Source organism: Pinus tabuliformis, chromosome 9 (assembly GCF_031772625.1).
Source record: "Pinus tabuliformis cultivar Carrire ecotype Pingquan chromosome 9, CPIR1, whole genome shotgun sequence".
Classification (NCBI taxonomy): domain Eukaryota; kingdom Viridiplantae; phylum Streptophyta; class Pinopsida; order Pinales; family Pinaceae; genus Pinus; species Pinus tabuliformis.
This window is the reverse complement of record NC_142307.1, coordinates 713,428,449-713,438,799: the sequence shown is the minus strand read 5'-3', so window position 1 is coordinate 713,438,799 and position 10,351 is coordinate 713,428,449.

Sequence of the window (10,351 nt, the reverse complement as noted above, 5' to 3'; positions counted from 1 at the left end):
AAACCCATAAGGGGGGAAGCCAACTAGATTCTTCTTCTATTAGATATTCATCAATTGTTCAATTGAGATACAAAGTACAATATTATGAAGCATAATCATTAAACACATTAGGCTACCTAGGGACAACTTAGTCAGTTCACAACTAAGTTTGTGAACTAAACGAAACAAGTTCAAGAGAGATGCCATCATAACATTATCATTGTCACATCTGGTATCCATATTGTCATCATACTGTCAATATTGTTGTCTTCACATCAAGGATATTGTCATTGTCTCACTGTCAATATCACTATAACGAGGTCACTATGTTATATCAAGGTTACTGCCTTTAACAAAGGTTCTGCTACCCCAAAGATCAAAGTCAAGGATACTGCCATTGCTGTCATCAAAGTCACTATCATGTCTTCAAGCCACCATCATATACATTGCAGACATTCCATGAAATCACTGCCATATTAAATTTTGTTGTCATATGTTATCATTATTGTAAACATATCCATACAACATATTGCCTTATTTTATGAGATCACTTCTCGTGTATATCGGTCACACAACTTAGTCATGATATGGATTGCGATCTTACTGTATATAGTTTACACACATCATATTACGATCCATAACATAGAATATGTGAGTCTTAAAGTAGATGTGAACCATACTGTAAAGAGTGAGCCATATTATGTATACTACAGATTAGTATTTGCGAGTCACACCATAGAGAGCGAGCCATAAGTGCGGTCCATACTGAACAGAGTGCGAGCTACTCAAAATAAGTGCAAGACTGTAATCAGAACGAACCATTGCATGAACCATTCTGCGAGCCATTGAGTGAATCATTATGTGAGTTTGTAGAGCGATGCCACATTAAAAAATAATAATAATAAATAAATAGAATAAAATAAAACAATGTTATAGAGAGAACGTGAGCTCTATTGCAGAGAGACACTACAGTGCGATGCAATGACACTGTGATGTGATGTCACATAAATATGCTAGTCATGTGAAGATCATCGAGCCATAATGAAATGTGAGTCATTTGAACGATAGTGTGATGCAATCCATGCCACAGAGTAAGATACATTGCACCACATAATATTGCAATTTGTGCCATACAGATATTAGATATGCAAGCACATATAGATATGTAAGAGTGAGAGTCATAGAAATTATGTGACCCTTTGAAATAGAGGACGAGCCTAAGATGTGATGTGAACTTGCTAGAACGTGTGTGTATTATACGAGCCACACATAATAAGATGAGCCACAACTGTGAACATTACGGTGATAAGTCAATGAATCATGAAGGAATGTGCCCAGTCACAGAATGTAGTGATGCCCTAGAATATACAAATCACCAAAGTATGATATGGGCAACTATGGATAATGAAAATTAAGTGACCTTTATATATATTCCCTCCTTTGACCGAAAGGGTATGACCCTTATTGGAGCTGACTTCAAATATTAGTAGGGAAAATATAAAATTCAAATTAACATAAAATGTATTTTCCAAATTTTTGTCCAAATAATTTTGCCACAATAATAACATTTCTTTATCCATTTTGAATTCTTCTTTGACCATTATAAATTCCCTTTGGGGCATGATGGGCTTTGCTTGGGGTAGTTGGGTTTCCCTTATGGGAAATTCATCCTGAAGCTGCCCAGATTTCAACAAAAGGTAATTCCACACAATATATGTTGGTGAAGTGAGTGGACTAGATGTCTCTCTTTTATGGACCACAAGGTATCAAAAGTAGTTGAATCCTTGACTATGACAGAAATACAAATACTTTGAAAAGAGTAGACTCAACATGGGTAAAGAAAAAACAAAAAGATTGGAAAACTTATAGGCATCGTTGTTCAACTTCATGAAGAGAACAAAAAATTGAAGGAGGTCTAGATGTTTCATAAAAGGATGATGGATATGGAGAAGAACCTCAATACCTCTACAAAACTATCATCGTTACTAAAACAATTACTTGGTGAACATCAAGATTCCCTCACTATAGTTATGGTAGAGTCGAACAAGAGTAGAATGTAGCTCATGTAATTTGGAGAGAAGGTTATTTAGATGGACAGGTAGAAAGAGGACAAGCTCACTCAAATGATGGCTTAACTATAGTAAGAGTTTGCAAAGAAGGAAGAAGCACTGGTAAAGATACAAGCAACCATCCAAAAGATTAAGGAAGCAAAACAACCTTTTAGTGCCACTATCAAATCCAACACCTTAATGGAGTGAAGCATGGTAAGTTCATATTTTTCATACATTTCTCAAGAACCTTTTAGTGAATATGAAAAACATAAAAGTGACAATGGGTCAAAATTGTTAAAACATATGGGCTATGATGGACAATGGCTAGGAAAGAGAAGATGATGCATCCTAACTCTATTGTAGCTAAATAGATGGTTAAGCATGAAGACATAGGTTTTAATGTGTTGATTTTTGAGTTGCTTGGGAGGTACTCCAAGCCCCAGGGTTCATTTTTTGGAGGGTGGACCACCACAAGAGTCACTTGTGGGCTTGGAACCCAAGGTTGGCGTTTTGCACCCGTCGTGATTTGGGCCAAAACCATGGACACATTTCAACATGGGATGGATGAGGATGATAGTACTCATTGAGACGAATCTAACACATAAAAAATCAGCCGATTCCAAGTTGTAAAAATCGAGATATGAATTTTTGAAGTTAAGAAGTGGGTTTGCATAAGAAGAGTCAAGGTCGGTTTGATGTTAATAAGCCTTATGACAGCTTGTCAAGCCCAATAATGACATTTTGTGATATAAATATGAGGTGATTAGATCTCATTTCTCACATCCAAAGTGAGCAACACAACACAAGAGGAGCTCGTTGAAGGAGAAAACCAATTTTGTCTTGGCCGTGGGTAAGTGAAGGAAACCAACATGGAAAAGGAAGGTTGTTAGGGCTACTTTTGGTGATAAAATTGCAGAAAAGGAGGGCCGAGGAGCAGGTGTGAAGGCCTGGGGTATTTAAAGGCTAGTTTGTGGGTGGATTGTCCTTATAATAGGTTGTCGCAGGCCCCTGCAGCGATTCTGGACCATGTTGTAGTGAATAGAAAGAGGGTCGAGGACTGTTTGAGGGCTAGAATAGCCTAGACTTGCAGCAAACTAGAACGACCCCTCAAGGAAGGACATCCGCAGATCTAAGGTGTGAATCTGGGTAGAAAATAAGGGCTAGAAATGACTTTGGTTTTGCCCTAACGATACCAAGGTTGACAATAGAGAAACAAACCTTAAACAATGATCAAAAGGTATGTGCTTTGGTACATTCTTGTAGGTGTTGGATCCATTTTATTGGATTAGTTTTGGATTAGTTTGTCTAGAAGTCTATGGGAGCCATTTGGAGGAATTTTCTTGATGGTTGAAAGTCCCTGCTAGGAGCATATTTTGTAGTGAGTGTATTGGGCATCATTGGTTTGTTGAAGGGCAACGTGTTGATAGCCCAAAGTAGCCCTAGAGTAGCATACAAGAAGGACATTGATTATTGCGTGATTGGGTGAAGTTTGCAGCCTAATGTGTAGCTCTTTGATGGACGAAAGAGGCTACTAGATTGACAGTTTGGAGCTCAGGTATTGGCCAATCTAGAAGAGTGGATTGGATCAACCCGTGTTCATTGTAGCAGAAGTGACTTGTAGCATTAATAGGTGGTATCCCTCCTAAAGACTCTATGTGTTGTCCTTTGATGGACTAAGGGGAATCTAGAGAGAAGAACGAGAGTAAAGGACTGTTAGGACAAGATATGACATAGAGTCTACAACATGATTTCCATTGTATCTTGTATTCCATAGACTGTTGTATTGTTCAGATTGGTTTAATATAACGAATATTGAGTTGTAAATATTTGTACAATATTTTGTAAAAAGTTATCTATACTTGTGCATGTGTGATTTACTGCTTTATATTTTCCATTGCACAGAGTAGCTTTTGTTGAGATTCTTGGTTTGGTAGATTCTAAGATTCTATCCTAGACCTAAGATCGTGGAAATTCAACATGGTATCAAAGCATGTCTAAGCTACTTTGGAAGATAGTGAATCATTAGAATGCACATCGAAGTACAAATTAAGAGGGAGTTGGTCACATTGTAGGTGAAGGGCTCACTACAATGTCAAAGTTACAAGATGGTCTCTGGTATGAGGAGAGGTTGGAGGGGTTTTCCAACTATAGTCCATGGAAGGAAAGGACCAAGTTGGTTTTGCAGGTCAACAGGATATGGGAGTTTGCCGAGAAAGCCATTAAGAATCCAACTGACCCGAAGGAGTTAGAAGTGTACAAGGTTTTGGATATGAGGGCGAGAATGATCATCCTTGATGGTGTGAAGGATCCCCTAACATCTCATATGTTCGGGAAGAACACTGCACATGAGATGTGGATGGATCTTCAGAATTTGTTCCACAATAGGAATGAGAACCAGGTACTAGTATTGGACGATAAGTTGAATTGCACCAAGATGATGGAGGATGAAGGAGTGACTTCGTATCAGACGAGATTATCTTAGGTCAAAGATGAGATTTCTCCTGTGAGTGTGACTATTTTAGAGAATGATATGGTGAGGATCGCCTTAAAAAGGTTTACTGAGGCATGGAAGCCCTTCATCAAAGGGATCATTGCCAGAGAGAAGTTGCCAGACTGGAATAGGTTGTGGGACGACTTCATTCAGAAGGAGTTGTGAGACGAGGATATTCATCTGAAGAAGATGGCTTCAGATGATGCCATGGCCCTTGCGACACGAATGAAGGGTAAGAATAAGAAGGACTTGAGTAAAGTCAAGTGTTTCAACTGTCGCGAGATGAGTCATTTTTCATCGAGATGTCCAATGAAGAAGAAGGGAGATGACGAGAAGAAGAAAGGGAAACAGGACGTTGATGTTGCCACTTCTGCTGAGATAGATGTTATCACCAAGAGATTGGAGGAGAAGGAATTTGTTATGAACTCTCTTTTCTCACAGGGTACTATCTATGAGGATGGATGATACATGGACAATGGTGCGTCAAAAAATATGATAGGGTCACAAGAGGTTTTTGAGACTCTAGTTGAATGGGACTTGAAGTTTCACATGGTGTTGGGAAATAAGAGTCATAAGGAGATCCAAGGATCAAGAGTTGTGCCATCCATAATGGAGTCAGAACGAGTGATGCAGGTCCAAGATGTACTATTTTTACCAATACTCAGATAGAGTGTGATATCTGTCTTGATGATCAAGAAGAAGGGGTTTGAGGTCTTGTTCTAGGATGGGAAGGCCAGACTCAGGCCCATAGGCTCTAGCTCCATAGGTATTGTGCTTGGAGTTAGAGAGCATGGTCTATATAGGCTGACGGGAAAGAAAATGGATCATGAGAAGAAGAAGAACTAGGTGCAGGTTCCAGAGAAGCAGTTGTAGGTGCAGGCCTCAGAGGGGCAGGTACAGGTTCCACAGAAAACAGTCCAGGTTCTAGAGGCTCAGAGGGAGTCGATTTTTAGCGGGATTTTGCAGATTTATAGGGAGACTTTGCAGCGCAAGAAGAGCCTGTGGTTAGTGGGGAGCAAGGGTGCTTCCACATCTACTAAGAAGGAATCATGAAGGGATTGGAAAGCGATACAAGAGAAGAAAAAGAAGCAGGATGCTTCCAGTGACAACGACACTTCCGAGAGAGGCGTAGTTCATGCTACAGGGGTTGTTGCAGTGGTGAGCTCCAAGAGTTGGGTGAGTGTTGTGAGTAGTGATGATGATTATGAGTTACCTCCTAGCCTTGGAGGTACCTCCCTTGCTAAGAGGGAGTGTTGATTTTTGAGTAGCTTGGGAGGTACTCCAAACCCTAGGGTTCAGGATTTGGAGGGTGGATCACGACAAGAGTCACTTGTGGGCTTGGAACTCAAGGTTAGGGTTTTGCACCCATTGTGATTTGGGCCAAAACCATGGACACATTTTTACATGTGATGGATGAGGATGATAGTACTCATCGAGACGAATCCGACACGTTGAAAATCATCTGATTCCAAGTTGTAAAAATCGAGTTATGAATTTTTAAAGTGGATTTGCACAAGAAGAGTCAAGGTCAGCTTGATGTTAATAAGCCTTATGATAGCTTGTCAAGCCCAATAATGATATTTTGTGGAGCCCTCATATTGGATATAAATATGAGGTGATTGGAGTGTCATTTCTCACATCCAAAGTGAGCAACACAACACAAGAGGAGCTCGTTGAAGGAGAAGACCAATTATGTCTTGGCCGTAGGCAACAGAAGGAAACCAATGTGGAAAAGGAAGGTTGTTAGGGCTACTTTTGGTGACCAAATTGCAGAAAAGGAGGGCCAACGAGCATGTGTGAAGCTCTGAGGTGTTTAAGGGCTAGTTTGTGGGTGGATTCTCCTTAAAATAAGTTGTCGTAGGCCTGTGGAGACATTCTGGAGCATGCCATAGTTAATAGAAGGAGGGATGAGAATTGTTTGAGGGCTAAAACAACCTAGACTTGCAACAAACTAGCATGACTCCTTAAGGAAGGACAACTGCAACTCTGAGGAGAAAATCTGGGTAGAAAACAGGGGTTGGAAATGATTGTGGTTTTGCCCTAACCAAGTCGAGGTTGATAATAGAGAAACAAACCTTAAACAATGAGCAAAACGTATGTGCTTTGGTACGTTCTTGTAGGTGTTGGATTCGTGTTATTGAATCAGTTTTTAATTAGTTTGTCTAGAAGCATGTGGGAGCCATTCAGAGGACTTTTCTTGATGGTTGAAAGTCCCTCCTAGGAGTATATTTTGCAGTGAGTGTATTGAGCATCATTGGTTTGTTGGAGGGCAACGTGTGGATAACCTAAATTAGCCCTAGAACAATATACTAGAAGGACATTGATTGTTGCGTGATTGGGTGAAGTTTGGAGCATAATGTTTAGCTCTTTGATGGATAAAAGAGGCTACTAGATTGGCAGTTTGGAGCTTAGGTATTGGTCAGTGTAGAAGAGCAGATTGGATCAGCCCGCATTAACTGTAGCAGAAATGACTTGCAACATTGATAGGTGGCAACCCTCCTGGAGACTCTATGTGTTTCCCTTTGATGGACTAAGAGGAAACTAGAGAGAAGAATGGGAGCGAAGGATAGAGAGGACAAGATATGACATAGAGTTTGCAACATGATTGTCATTGTATCTTGTATTCCATAGATTGTTGTATTGTTCAGATTGGTTTAATATAATGACGATTGGGTTGTACATATTTGTACAATATTTTGTAAAAAGTTGTTTATACTTGTGCATGTGTGATTTAATTCTTTATATTTTCGACCATGAAAAGTAGCTTTTGTTGAGATTCTTGATTTGGTAGTGTCAGAGATTCTAAGATTCTATCCTAGACCCAAGATCGTGGAAATTCAACATGATGGAATAGAGGAAAAGGCTATGATCATTGAGACCACATTTGTGAAGGCAAAAGAGATGGAAAATTTGGCTTTCTCATTAGAAGAAATAGCAACAATGAAAGAGGGTGGAAGCACATCATCTTTCTTGTGGCAGACTGTAGAAGGACATGAATGGGAAAAGTGAAAAGACCCAACCTACACCAACAATTAGATGAAATGACAAGTTAATTGAACAAAACAACAAGAAGGAGGACTTAATGTATGAATTCGGTAAGCCCTTCCCTGTTATCACTGCTACAAGAGGAAAGGCCACTGTTCTACCAACAATTGGTACTCAAAAACATCTTCATTTTGTGGAAATAAAGGTCATGTTAAGGCATCTTGCTAGGAGAAGTAAGCCACATGCCAAAAAATGGTAAGAAAACTTTGTAAAACCAATAATGAATTTAGAGGCACATGGAGAAAAGGAGTGTGTCAAGTAGTCCATATAGTAATGCTAATAACTTTTGCCATGAATGCAAGTTGAGTGGAGATAGGGAAGAAAAGAATTGGTGATTGATCTAGAGCTTCATCATAAAAACCACAAAGCCGAGAGAAGAGTATGGAGAATGAAAAATAAAGAGGATAAACAATGGTTTACATGCCCAACACAAGGAGTAGAGGTTGTCTAAGGAGTTGTGCCACACAAAAGTTTAACCTCACAAACAATGTAAGTAATTTCTTGCTACAGTTAGGAGAGATCATAGAAGGATCTTGAGCATTGGCTGATGTTTATTTCATTACAATATACTTGAAGAATGACTCACCAACTAGTGAACCAACTCACTAATGAGTAAATAATTGGAGCAATTGGTGCTACATGGAGGTTGAATAATTCATGAAATTGTCATTTGATTGACATTGATATATAATTGGAGTGTTGTGCAGAACATGAAGAAAGAAAGAATTATTTCCATGATATGAAGCAATTAATCCTAACAAAAGAGGGCATACCATACTTTCTTTCTTGGTGTTATTGTGTGGTGGCATATGTTTGCTAGCATCTCACTAAATAAGCAAAGACTAGAATTCAACCTAGCTTCCATTGGATACCAAGATGGACCATCTCCAACTATGAGAATGAAGGGACTTGCATGCTAAATATGGGAATGAATTTTGTGTGAAGAATTTAGATCTAAAGATTTCTTAGAGGTGAGATCCAATGCATAGACTTCTACATTGTGGGAAGAAGTGACTCAAGAACTAGAGCAATATCTATAACTAGAGCCAAGAGCTAGAGTCGTGCACTAGAGGAAGAGCCAGAGTCAAAGCTATAGCCAGGAGCTAGAGTTAGAGCCGTGTTTTAGAGAAGTAGATAAAAGGAACATTGATCTATATTAGTTTCTTCTAAGCTTTGGAGGCCAAAAAGCCTCTTAACGGGGAGGTGTGATATGAAATGGATATGAGCAAGTGAATGGTTGTAAGACTTAGTGCTTGAAAATGTAATTTAGTGATTAATGAAGGTTAGATAAACTACAAAGAACAATGCAAGTGTTAGAAAAAATTGAATGAGACAAAGAGATGGGAAAAGAGTTTAACAAAATAGAAAAATTAAAATGGAAGGATGAGAGAGAAAGAGAGAACTAAGAGGTAAATCTCTTGGCATTCTCATTACCCATAACTCGGTTATATCTTCCAATAACTTGACTCTCAAGGGGTATTTTGGCTAAAGAAGTGAGGATGCACAAAGAGCTAGGACCTGCATTGTAACCAAAGATTGCTAAAATCAAAACAAATCAACCATTCATAATGCTAGTTTTCCCACTTGGGTTTCCAAGGTAAATTCTTTGTGTTATGGTATGTTTGATTTTATTCTTATGTAGCTTCTATGTGTGAATTATTATGATGCTCTGATTTATGTAATGTGTTGTTCTTAGTGTGTTAATGGTGGAAATGGAATTCTTTGATTTTATTCTTATGTAGCTTTTGTGTGTGAATTATTATGATGATCTCGTTTATGTAATGTGTTGTTCTTAGTGTGTTAATGGTGGAAATGGAATTGCAAAGTATATTTATGTTATTACACTAAAATTCATTCTCCATTATAAATTGACAAATTCCAACCTCTTTGAAATAAACACCGATTGATTTGGGCGAACTGGCTAGGGTTAGGGTTTCGACCAGACTCTACAGCCTTCTTAGCATCTATGACCGTCTGCATATGCACCTGCTCCTCACCGCCCTCTCGTACACCAGCCTCGTAACTCATCCTCCGCCCCCGTTGCATCGTTACAGTCATTTCCTTCGTACTTACCGCCTTGTTTTTACCCTCACCCTCCTCGACTCTACCCCGCCTTTTTCCCGATCACTACATCAACATGCATCCTTGGTTTCTGAAGGCAGCTGGCACAGGATATAACGACGGTTATGGAGGACCTAGTAGACTACTCGGAAGACCCGCTAGTGAGTACCTCCATTTGGACATCTCCCCAGGTAAACCCGGCAAGCAACTACCCTTACGGTTGTGATTTCTCTGACACCGTTGCCTCGCTACCCTCGATCTCAGGGCCTTTATGCTCGGTGGATACAATCTCAGAGGCTTCCCCCTTCATACCAGACCTCACTGCTCAGCCCTTGTCTCCATCTACCCTAAATTTCATGGATCAAACCTTGGAACCCAACCTGGGCATCTACTCTGAGGGTATCTCATCTTTCCCTTCCTCCGTCGATTCTCGTGCCCTTTTGGTAGCGATCACTAGTGATCCTGCCAATTTTGATTCAGGGCATCCTATGCTGCCCTCATCGGTCCCCCCATCTGGAAATATTACTGAGATCCCCCCCATTTTAGGAGTCTTCCCTTCCGAACCCCTTTTGGACGTCCCTGCACCTGAGTCTAACCCTACCCAAGGCATCCATCAGAATTCCACACCTAATGAAAGAACCTGGAAAGCAAAGAAACCAAGGGTCCTGAAACCAAAGGCTTTGGAGGTATTCCTGAGTTTAGGTGAGGATTTCCAGTGGAGCGA